The sequence below is a fragment of the Syngnathus scovelli genome, unplaced genomic scaffold (genome assembly GCF_024217435.2).
Source record: "Syngnathus scovelli strain Florida unplaced genomic scaffold, RoL_Ssco_1.2 HiC_scaffold_34, whole genome shotgun sequence".
Classification (NCBI taxonomy): domain Eukaryota; kingdom Metazoa; phylum Chordata; class Actinopteri; order Syngnathiformes; family Syngnathidae; genus Syngnathus; species Syngnathus scovelli.
Window position 1 is genome coordinate 422477 of NW_026061433.1, and position 12524 is coordinate 435000.

The window sequence follows — 12524 nt, forward strand, 5'->3', positions numbered from 1 at the left end:
GGGCCGGCGGAGCGTTATTCGGCCGCTCTGCGCGCGCGCGCACGGCCTCCCGGCGGTGCCGGGGGGTGGTGCGCGAGCGCGCCGGCCGCCGGAGGTCCCGCGGAGGAGCGTCGGAGCTCCGCGAGGCCGGGGAGCCTCTCGGTAATCACCCGGGGCCGGCGGAGCGTTATTCGGCCGCTCTGCGCGCGCGCGCACGGCCTCCCGGCGGTGCCGGGGGGTGGTGCGCGAGCGCGCCGGCCGCCGGAGGTCCCGCGGAGGAGCGTCGGAGCTCCGCGAGGCCGGGGAGCCTCTCGGTAATCACCCGGGGCCGGCGGAGCGTTATTCGGCCGCTCTGCGCGCGCGCGCACGGCCTCCCGGCGGTGCCGGGGGGTGGTGCGCGAGCGCGCCGGCCGCCGGAGGTCCCGCGGAGGAGCGTCGGAGCTCCGCGAGGCCGGGGAGCCTCTCGGTAATCACCCGGGGCCGGCGGAGCGTTATTCGGCCGCTCTGCGCGCGCGCGCACGGCCTCCCGGCGGTGCCGGGGGGTGGTGCGCGAGCGCGCCGGCCGCCGGAGGTCCCGCGGAGGAGCGTCGGAGCTCCGCGAGGCCGGGGAGCCTCTCGGTAATCACCCGGGGCCGGCGGAGCGTTATTCGGCCGCTCTGCGCGCGCGCGCACGGCCTCCCGGCGGTGCCGGGGGGTGGTGCGCGAGCGCGCCGGCCGCCGGAGGTCCCGCGGAGGAGCGTCGGAGCTCCGCGAGGCCGGGGAGCCTCTCGGTAATCACCCGGGGCCGGCGGAGCGTTATTCGGCCGCTCTGCGCGCGCGCGCACGGCCTCCCGGCGGTGCCGGGGGGTGGTGCGCGAGCGCGCCGGCCGCCGGAGGTCCCGCGGAGGAGCGTCGGAGCTCCGCGAGGCCGGGGAGCCTCTCGGTAATCACCCGGGGCCGGCGGAGCGTTATTCGGCCGCTCTGCGCGCGCGCGCACGGCCTCCCGGCGGTGCCGGGGGGTGGTGCGCGAGCGCGCCGGCCGCCGGAGGTCCCGCGGAGGAGCGTCGGAGCTCCGCGAGGCCGGGGAGCCTCTCGGTAATCACCCGGGGCCGGCGGAGCGTTATTCGGCCGCTCTGCGCGCGCGCGCACGGCCTCCCGGCGCCTCCGCGAACCGCCAAAATAAATGTCAAGTGAGCCTACCTTAAGAGAGTCACAGTTACTCCCGCCGTTTACCCGCGCGGAGCGTCATCGCCTCCGCGAACCGTCAAAAATAAATAAATTCATAAATAAATAAATGTCAAGTGAGCCTACCTTAAGAGAGTCACAGTTACTCCCGCCGTTTACCCGCGCGGAGCGTCATCGCCTCCGCGAACCGTCAAAAATAAATAAATTCATAAATAAATAAATGTCAAGTGAGCCTACCTTAAGAGAGTCACAGTTACTCCCGCCGTTTACCCGCGCGGAGCGTCATCGCCTCCGCGAACCGTCAAAAATAAATAAATACATAAATAAATAGATGTCAAGTGAGCCTACCTTAAGAGAGTCACAGTTACTCCCGCCGTTTACCCGCGCGGAGCGTCATCGCCTCCGCGAACCGTCAAAAATAAATAAATACATAAATAAATAGATGTCAAGTGAGCCTACCTTAAGAGAGTCACAGTTACTCCCGCCGTTTACCCGCGCGGAGCGTCATCGCCTCCGCGAACCGTCAAAAATAAATAAATACATAAATAAATAGATGTCAAGTGAGCCTACCTTAAGAGAGTCACAGTTACTCCCGCCGTTTACCCGCGCGGAGCGTCATCGCCTCCGCGAACCGTCAAAAATAAATAAATACATAAATAAATAGATGTCAAGTGAGCCTACCTTAAGAGAGTCACAGTTACTCCCGCCGTTTACCCGCGCGGAGCGTCATCGCCTCCGCGAACCGTCAAAAATAAATAAATACATAAATAAATAGATGTCAAGTGAGCCTACCTTAAGAGAGTCACAGTTACTCCCGCCGTTTACCCGCGCGGAGCGTCATCGCCTCCGCGAACCGTCAAAAATAAATAAATACATAAATAAATAGATGTCAAGTGAGCCTACCTTAAGAGAGTCACAGTTACTCCCGCCGTTTACCCGCGCGGAGCGTCATCGCCTCCGCGAACCGTCAAAAATAAATAAATACATAAATAAATAGATGTCAAGTGAGCCTACCTTAAGAGAGTCACAGTTACTCCCGCCGTTTACCCGCGCGGAGCGTCATCGCCTCCGCGAACCGTCAAAAATAAATAAATACATGAATAAATAGTCAAGTGAGCCTACCTTAAGAGAGTCGTAGTTACTCCCGCCGTTCGGCCGCTTAAAGTGCCACGGGAGGCGTAGCAATGCGAGTGAGTGTGCGCCAAGTGCGAGAGGCGGTGTATTTACTCGCCGTGTCCGCGAGAGGGAGGTAACTCCCCGTTGCGACCTCCGGGAGAGCAACGGGCCGCCGAAAACGCTCAGCCGAGGTGCTGGAAGCCTCGGCCGGCTCTCAAAGCGAGGCGCGAGGCACCGGGAGAACCGGCTGGAGGTACCCTGGAAGCTCAGCGGGCCGTGGGAAACGCTCAGCCGAGGTGCTGGAAGCCTCGGCCGGCTCACAAAGCGAGGCGCGAGGCACCGGGAGAACCGGCTGGAGGTCCCCTGGAAGCTCAGCGGGCCGTGGGAAACGCTCAGCCGAGGTGCTGGAAGCCTCGGCCGGCTCACAAAGCGAGGCGCGAGGCACCGGGAGAACCGGCCGGAGGTCCCCTGGAAGCTCAGCGGGCCGTGGAGAAAGCTTAGCCGGGGTGCCGGAAGCCTCGGCCGGCTTAAAATGTGAGGAGGAAACCGGCTGGACGTCTTCTGGAAGATCAGCGGGCCGTGGAAAATGCTAAGCCGAGGTGCTGGTTGTCGAATAAGGCTCCGCCATCTCGTAGAAGGTGCTAATAAAGTTCATATCCGCTCGGCTGGAGGTAATTGGCCCGCGGACCGGCCGGCGGGACCTCCGTGACAGCCTACCCGCCTGGCGGTGCCTCCTGGCCGGCGTGCATTCCGGGCCGCGACCGCTAACTTACGGGACCATAAATGGCCCGCGGACCAGCTGGCGGGACCTCCGTGACCGCCTATCCGCCTGGCGGTGCCTCCTGGCCGGCCTGGATTCCGGACCGCGACCGCTCACTCGCGGGACCCTAAATGGCCCGCGGACCAGCCGGCGGGACCTCCGTGACAGCCTATCCGCCTCCCGGTGGCTGCTGGCCGGCGCGGATTCCGGGCCGCGACCGCTAACTTACGGGACCCCAATTGGCCCGCGGACCAGCCGGCGGGACCCCCGTGACCGCCTATCCGCCTTGGCCGGTTCCCCGGCCGGCCACGGATGGCGAGAATCCGGCCTCCTCGCCCGGAGCGCTCGTCGGCTTCGGCGAAAAATGCACTAAGTGCCAAACCCCATTCATTTACAATGGCGTGTCCGCCAGAGGGCGCAGTTCCCCCCGCGGACCGGCCGGCGGGACCTCCGTGACAGCCTATCCGCCTGGCGGTGGCTGCGGGCCGGCGCGGATTCCGGGCCGCGACCGCTAACTTACGGGACCCCGATTGGCCCGCGGACCAGCCGGCGGGACCTCCGTGACCGCCTATCCGCCTGCGCTGGTTCCCCGGCCGGCGCGAATTCCGGGCCGCGACCGCTAACTTACGGGACCCCGATTGGCCCGCGGACCAGCCGGCGGGACCTCCGTGACCGCCTATCCGCCTGCGCTGGTTCCCCGGCCGGCGCGAATTCCGGGCCGCGACCGCTAACTTACGGGACCCCGATTGGCCCGCGGACCAGCCGGCGGGACCTCCGTGACCGCCTATCCGCCTGCGCTGGTTCCCCGGCTGGCGCGAATTCCGGGCCGCGACCGCTAACTTACGGGACCCCGATTGGCCCGCGGACCAGCCGGCGGGACCTCCGTGACCGCCTATACGCCTGCGCTGGTTCCCCGGCCGGCGCGAATTCCGGGCCGCGACCGCTAACTTACGGGACCCCGATTGGCCCGCGGACCAGCCGGCGGGACCTCCGTGACCGCCTATCCGCCTGCGCTGGTTCCCCGGCCGGCGCGAATTCCGGGCCGCGACCGCTAACTTACGGGACCCCGATTGGCCCGCGGACCAGCCGGCGGGACCTCCGTGACCGCCTATCCGCCTGCGCTGGTTCCCCGGCCGGCGCGAATTCCGGGCCGCGACCGCTAACTTACGGGACCCCAATTGGCCCGCGGACCAGCCGGCGGGACCTCCGTGACCGCCTATCCGCCTCCGCTGGTTCCCCGCTCGGCGTGGATTCCGGACCGCGACCGCTAAATTACGGGACCCAAATTGGCCCGCGGACCAGCCGGCGGGACCTCCGTGACCGCCTATCCGCCTTCGCTGGTTCCCCGGTCGGCCACAGATGACGAATATTCGGCCTCTCGCTCTGGAAGTCCTGCCGACTTAGCCGAAAATTTTCTAAGTGCCATCGGCTCTCGCTCGGAAAAGTGTCCGCCTCGTCTGGTTCCCCAGCTCGGCCTCAGAATTCGAAAATTCGGCCTCTCTGAGGTACCAGGGGTAGGCTTTATGTACTTGGTCCCCCCAGTTAGTGTACTCATCACTTTACCCCCCTTTCGCAAAATATAGTCGGCACGTATGTGCAGAACTGTTTATTTTCATTTTAAAAATTTTCTAAGTGCCAGCGGAAGCTGTCACACGAACTGTCCGAGCTACCACGGTGCCCATCCCGGGCAGTGACGGCAAAAGGCCGATGTGTGTTTGATGGAAGTCTGAATAATTTCTGTGCCAACGGCTCAACCGCCGTAAAGTGTCCGCCTCGGCTGGTTCTCCCGGTCGGCCCGAACGAGCGAAAATTCGGCCTCTTCCCCTGGAGGTCCGGAACATTTTGGCGAATATTTTCAAAGTGCCAACGGCTGTTCCGCCGTAACGTGTCCGACCCGGCTGGTTCCTCCGGTCGGCCCGAACGAGCGAAAATTCGGCCTCTTCCCCTGGAGGTCCGGACGACTTTGGCGAATATTTTCTAAGTGCGAACGGCTGTTGCGCCGTAACGTGTCCGACCCGGCTGGTTCCTCCGGTCGGCCTGAACGAGCGAAAATTCGGCCTCTTCCCCTGGAGGTCCGGACGACTTTGGCGAATATTTTCAAAGTGCCAACGGCTGTTGGGCCGTAAAGTGTCCGACCCGGCTGGTTCCTCCGGTCGGCCCGAACGAGCGAAAATTCGGCCTCTTCCCCTGGAGGTCCGGAACATTTTGGCGAATATTTTCAAAGTGCCAACGGCTGTTGCGCCGTAACGTGTCCGACCCGGCCGGTTCCTCCGGTCGGCCCGAACGAGCGAAAATTCGGCCTCTTCCCCTGGAGGTCCGGAACATTTTGGCGAATATTTTCAAAGTGCCAACGGCCGTTCCGCCGTAAAGTGTCCGACCCGGCTGGTTCCTCCGGTCGGCCCGAACGAGCGAAAATTCGGCCTCTTCCCCTGGAGGTCCGGACGACTTTGGCGAATATTTTCAAAGTGCCAACGGCTGTTGGGCCGTAAAGTGTCCGACCCGGCTGGTTCCTCCGGTCGGCCCGAACGAGCGAAAATTCGGCCTCTTAACCCTGGAGGTCCGTTCAAGTTTAACGAATAATTTCTAAGTGCTAACGGCTGTTGCGCCGTAACGTGTCCGACCCGGCCGGTTCCTCCGGTCGGCCCGAACGAGCGAAAATACGGCCTCTTCCCCTGGAGGTCCGGAACATTTTGGCGAATATTTTCAAAGTGCCAACGGCTGTTGCGCCGTAACGTGTCCGACCCGGCTGGTTCCTCCGGTCGGCCCGAACGAGCGAAAATTCGGCCTCTTCCCCTGGAGGTCCGGAACATTTTGGCGAATATTTTCTAAGTGCCATCGGCTCTTCCGCCGTAAGGTGTCCGACTCGGCCGGTTCCTCCGGTCGGCCCGAACGAGCGAAAATTCGGCCTCTTCCCCTGGAGGTCCTGTCAAGTTTAACGAATATTTTCTAAGTGCCATCGGCTCTTCCGCCGTAAGGTGTCCGACTCGGCCGGTTCCTCCGGTCGGCCTGAACAAGTGAAAATTCGGCCTCTTCCCCTGGAGGTCCGGAACATTTTGGCGAATATTTTCTAAGTGCCATCGGCTCTTCCGCCGTAAGGTGTCCGACTCGGCCGGTTCCTCCGGTCGGCCTGAACGAGCGAAAATTCGGCCTCTTCCCCTGGAGGTCCTGTCAAGTTTAACGAATATTTTCTAAGTGCCATCGGCTCTTCCGCCGTAAAGCGTCCGACTCGGCTGGTTCCCGATGTCGGCCAGAACAAGTGGAAATTCGGCCTCTTCCCCTGGAGGTCAGTTGAAGTTTAACGAATATTTTCAAAGTGCCAACGGCTGCTCCGCCGTAAAGCGTCCGACTCGGCTGGTTCCCGATGTCGGCCAGAACAAGTGAAAATTCGGCCTCTTCCCCTGGAGGTCCGTTCAAGATTAACGAATATTTTCTAAGTGCCAACGGCTGCTCCGCCGTAAAGCGTCCGACTCGGCTGGTTCCCGATGTCGGCCAGAATAAGTGGAAATTCGGCCTCTTCCCCTGGAGGTCCGTTCAAGATTAACGAATATTTTCTAAGTGCCAACGGCTCTTGCGCCGAAAAGCGTCCGACTCGGCTGGTTCCCGATGTCGGCCAGAACAAGTGAAAAATCGGCCTCTTCCCCTGGAGGTCAGTTGAAGTTTAACGAATATTTTCTAAGTGCCATCGGCTCTTCCGCCGTAAGGTGTCCGACTCGGCTGGTTCCCGATGTCGGCCAGAAAAAGTGACAATTCGGCCTCTTCCCCTGGAGGTCCTTTGAAGTTTAGCGAATATTTTCTAAGTGCCAACGGCTCTTGCGCCGAAAAGCGTCCGCCTCGGCTGGTTCCCGCGGTCGGACACAAAATGTGTCAATTCGGCCTGTCTGAGGTACCAGGGGTAGGCTTTATGTACTTGGTCCCCCCACTTAGTGTACTCATCACTTTACCCCCCTTTCGCAAAATATAGTCGGCACGTATGTGCAGAACTGTTTATTTTCATTTTAAAAATTGTCTAAGTGCCAGCGGAAGCTGTCAAACGAACTGTCCGAGCTACCACGGTGCCCATCCCGGGCAGTGACGGCAAAAGGCCGATGTGTGTTTATGGAAGTCTGAATAATTTCTAAGTGCCAACGGCTCAACCGCCGTAAAGTGTCCGCCTCGGCCGGTTCCCCCGGTCGGCCAGAACGAGTGAAAATTCGGCCTCTTTCCCTGGAGGTCCGGAACATTTTGGCGAATATTTCCTAAGTGCCAACGGCTGCTCCGCCGTAAAGTGTCCGCCTCGGCTGGTTCCCCCGGTCGGCCAGAACAAGTGAAAATTCGGCCTCTTCCCCTGGAGGTCCGGAACATTTTGGCGAATATTTCCTAAGTGCCAACGGCTGCTCCGCCGTAAAGTGTCCGCCTCGGCCGGTTCACCCGGTCGGCCAGAACAAGTGAAAATTTGGCCTCTTCCCCTGGAGGTCCGGAACATTTTGGCGAATATTTCCTAAGTGCCAACGGCTGCTCCGCCGTAAAGTGTCCGACTCGGCTGGTTCCCCCGGTCGGCCAGAACAAGTGAAAAATCGGCCTCTTCCCCTGGAAGTCCGGCCGACTTAAGGCGAATATTTCCTAAGTGCCAACGGCTGTTCCGCCGTAAAGAGTCCGACTCGGCTGGTTCCCGATATCGGCCAGAACAAGTGAAAATTCGGCCTCTTCCCCTGGAAGTCCGGCCGAGTTAAGGCAAATATTTCCTAAGTGCCAACGGCTGCTCCGCCGTAAAGCGTCCGACTCGGCTGGTTCCCGATGTCGGCCAGAACAAGTGGACATTCGGCCTCTTCCCCTGGAAGTCCGGCCAAGTTTGGCGAATATTTCCTAAGTGCCAACGGCTGCTCCGCCGTAAAGTGTCCGACTCGGCTGGTTCCCGATGTCGGCCAGAACAAGTGAATATTCGGCCTCTTCCCCTGGAGGTCCGGAACATTTTGGCAAATATTTCCTAAGTGCCAACGGCTGCTCCGCCGTAAAGAGTCCGACTCGGCTGGTTCCCGATGTCGGCCAGAACAAGTGAAAATTCGGCCTCTTCCCCTGGAAGTCCGGCCGAGTTCGGCGAATATTTCCTAAGTGCCAACGGCTGTTCCGCCGTAAAGAGTCCGACTCGGCTGGTTCCCGATGTCGGCCAGAACAAGTGAAAATTCGGCCTCTTCCCCTGGAGGTCCGTTCAAGATTAACGAATATTTTCTAAGTGCCAACGGCTCTTGCGCCGAAAAGCGTCCGCCTCGGCTGGTTCCCGCGGTCGGACACAAAATGTGTCAATTCGGCCTCTCTGAGGTACCAGGGGTGGGCTTTATGTACTTGGTCCCCCCACTTAGTGTACTCATCACTTTACCCCCATTTCGCAAAATATAGTCGGCACGTATGTGCAGAACTGTTTATTTTCATTTTAAAAATTGTCTAAGTGCCAGCGGAAGCTGTCACGCGAACTGTCCGAGCTACCACGGTGCCCATCCCGGGCAGTGACGGCAAAAGGCCGATGTGTGTTTGATGGAAGTCTGAATAATTTCTAAGTGCCAACGGCTCAACCGCCGTAAAGTGTCCGCCTCGGCTGGTTCTCCCGGTCGGCCCGAACGAGCGAAAATTCGGCCTCTTCCCCTGGAGGTCCGGAACATTTTGGCGAATATTTCCTAAGTGCCAACGGCTGCTCCGCCGTAAAGTGTCCGCCTCGGCTGGTTCCCCCGGTCGGCCAGAACAAGTGAAAATTCGGCCTCTTCCCCTGGAGGTCCGGAACATTTTGGCGAATATTTCCTAAGTGCCAACGGCTGCTCCGCCGTAAAGTGTCCGCCTCGGCCGGTTCACCCGGTCGGCCAGAACAAGTGAAAATTTGGCCTCTTCCCCTGGAGGTCCGGAACATTTTGGCGAATATTTCCTAAGTGCCAACGGCTGCTCCGCCGTAAAGTGTCCGCCTCGGCCGGTTCACCCGGTCGGCCAGAACAAGTGAAAATTTGGCCTCTTCCCCTGGAGGTCCGGAACATTTTGGCGAATATTTCCTAAGTGCCAACGGCTGCTCCGCCGTAAAGTGTCCGACTCGGCTGGTTCCCCCGGTCGGCCAGAACAAGTGAAAAATCGGCCTCTTCCCCTGGAAGTCCGGCCGAGTTAAGGCAAATATTTCCTAAGTGCCAACGGCTGCTCAGCCTTAAAGTGTCCGACTCGGCTGGTTCCCGATGTCGGCCAGAACAAGTGAAAATCCGGCCTCTTCCCCTGGAAGTCCGGCCGAGTTAAGGCAAATATTTCCTAAGTGCCAACGGCTGCTCAGCCTTTAAGTGTCCGACTCGGCTGGTTCCCGATGTTGGCCAGAACAAGTGAAAATCCGGCCTCTTCCCCTGGAAGTCCGGCCGAGTTAAGGCAAATATTTCCTAAGTGCCAACGGCTGCTCAGCCTTAAAGGGTCCCACTCGGCTGGTTCCCGATGTCGGCCAGAACAAGTGAAAAATCGGCCTCTTCCCCTGGAAGTCCGGCCGAGTTAAGGCAAATATTTTCAAAGTGCCAACGGCTGTTCCGCCGTAAAGAGTCCGACTCGGCTGGTTCCCGATGTCGGCCAGAACAAGTGAAAAATCGGCCTCTTCCCCTGGAAGTCCGGCCAAGTTAAGGCAAATATTTCCAAAGTGCCAACGGCTGTTCCGCCGTAAAGAGTCCGACTCGGCTGGTTCCCGATGTCGGCCAGAACAAGTGAAAATTCGGCCTCTTCCCCTGGAGGTCAGTTGAAGTTTAACGAATATTTTCTAAGTGCCAACGGCTGCTCCGCCGTAAAGCGTCCGACTCGGCTGGTTCCCGATGTCGGCCAGAACAAGTGAAAATTCGGCCTCTTCCCCTGGAGGTCAGTTGAAGTTTAACGAATATTTTCTAAGTGCCAACGGCTGCTCCGCCGTAAAGCGTCCGACTCGGCTGGTTCCCGATGTCGGCCAGAACAAGTGGAAATTCGGCCTCTTCCCCTGGAGGTCAGTTGAAGTTTAACGAATATTTTCTAAGTGCCAACGGCTGTTCCGCCGTAAAGAGTCCGACTCGGCTGGTTCCCGATGTCGGCCAGAACAAGTGAAAATTCGGCCTCTTCCCCTGGAGGTCCGTTCAAGTTTGGGGAATATTTTCTAAGTGCCAACGGCTGCTCCGCCTTAAAGCGTCCGACTCGGCTGGTTCCCGATGTCGGCCAGAACAAGTGAAAATCCGGCCTCTTCCCCTGGAAGTCCGGCCGAGTTAAGGCAAATATTTTCAAAGTGCCAACGGCTGTTCCGCCGTAAAGAGTCCGACTCGGCTGGTTCCCGATGTCGGCCAGAACAAGTGACAATTCGGCCTCTTCCCCTGGAGGTCTTTTCAAGTTTAACGAATATTTTCTAAGTGCCGACGGCTGCTCCGCCTTAAAGCGTCCGACTCGGCTGGTTCCCGATGTCGGCCAGAACAAGTGACAATTCGGCCTCTTCCCCTGGAGGTCCTTTCAAGTTTAACGAATATTTTCTAAGTGCCAACGGCTGCTCCGCCTTAAAGCGTCCGACTCGGCTGGTTCCCGATGTCGGCCAGAACAGGTGAAAATTCGGCCTCTTCCCCTGGAGGTCCGTTCAAGTTTGGCGAATATTTTCTAAGTGCCAACGGCTGCTCCGCCTTAAAGTGTCCGACTCGGCTGGTTCCCGATGTCGGGCAGAACAAGTGACAATTCGGCCTCTTCCCCTGGAAGTCCGGCCGAGTTTGGCGAATATTTTCTAAGTGCCAACGGCTGCTCCGCCGTAAAGAGTCCGACTCGGCTGGTTCCCGATGTCGGCCAGAACAAGTGACAATTCGGCCTCTTCCCCTGGAGGTCCTTTGAAGTTTAGCGAATATTTTCTAAGTTCCAACGGCTCTTGCGCCGAAAAGCGTCCGACTCGGCTGGTTCCCGATGTCGGCCAGAACAGGTGAAAATTCGGCCTCTTCCCCTGGAGGTCCGTTCAAGTTTGGCGAATATTTTCTAAGTGCCAACGGCTGCTCCGCCTTAAAGTGTCCGACTCGGCTGGTTCCCGATGTCGGGCAGAACAAGTGACAATTCGGCCTCTTCCCCTGGAAGTCCGGCCGAGTTTGGCGAATATTTTCTAAGTGCCAACGGCTGCTCCGCCGTAAAGAGTCCGACTCGGCTGGTTCCCGATGTCGGCCAGAAAAAGTGACAATTCGGCCTCTTCCCCTGGAGGTCCTTTGAAGTTTAGCGAATATTTTCTAAGTGCCAACGGCTCTTGCGCCGAAAAGCGTCCGCCTCGGCTGGTTCCCGCGGTCGGCCGTAATAGGCGAAAATTCGGCCTCTTCCCCTGGAGCGACCTCCAAATTTGGGCGAAATTTTTCTAAGTGCCTAAAGGTACCAGGGGTTTGGGTACCAGGGGTGCAGTACGAACTGGTCTTTTGTCAACCCATGTACTTTTTCTAGAGTACATGGGTTGGTCCCCCCACTTAGTGTACTCATCACTTTACCCCCCTTTCGCAAAATATAGTCAGAACGAGCATGGGGGACGCAATTGTTTTCCATGCAAATCAATTGGGCCTGGTCCGAGCGCTGGTAACGGCCGCCAGCAAGCGTCCCCTGCTCGGATAGCAGAACTGAAGAAGGCACGGCACTTCCAGAGAGAGAGAGAAAATTTTCTAAGTGCCACATTTCTCAAAAATTTTCAAAGTGCCACATTTCTCAAAAATTTTCAAAGTGCCACATCTCTCAAAAATTTTCAAAGTGCCACATCTCTCAAAAACTTTCTAAGTGCCACATCTCTGAAAAACTTTCTAAGTGCCACATCTCTGAAAAACTTTCTAAGTGCCACATCTCTGAAAAATTTTCTAAGTGCCACAGCACGGCTGTGAAATATTCAAAGTCCTACAGGCATTGGCAGAATCCGCGGACGGCCGTCTGCTCCCGGCGGCCGCCGCGAAGCTACTACCCCCTCCCGGGGACGGCTGTCTGCTCCCGGCAGCCGTCCTTACCCCCCTCCCCCGTTTGCACCGCCTGAAGTTAGACCCGCCTTGGTAGGGCCCCCACCGGCCCCGGCTCGCCGGCGTTGGGTGGACGGTTCCTGCCCACTTGCGGGTCCCGGTCGCTTGGCAACCGACCGGGGAGGACCAGCCGCCTCCTTAAACACAGGCTGGAAGGGAAATCCGATCAAGCTACGGAGGACCGGCCGCCTCCTTAAACACAGGCCGGAAGGGAAATCCGATCAAGCTACGGAGGACCGGTCGCCTCCCTAAACACAGGCCGGGCAAAAATCTGCGAATGGGCCCGTCAAGGGTAGTGGGTCATCCAAGGAGGGAGGTACCGGCCGCCTCCTTAAACACAGGCCGGGCAAAAATCTGCGAATGGCCCGTCAAGGGTAGAAGGTCATCCAAGGAGGGAGGTACCGGCCGCCTCCTTAAACACAGGCCGGGCAAAAATCTGCGAATGGCCCGTCAAGGGTAGAAGGTCATCCAAGGAGGGAGGTACCGGCCGCCTCCTTAAACACAGGCCGGGCAAAAATCTGCGAATGGCCCGTCAAGGGTTGTTGGTCATC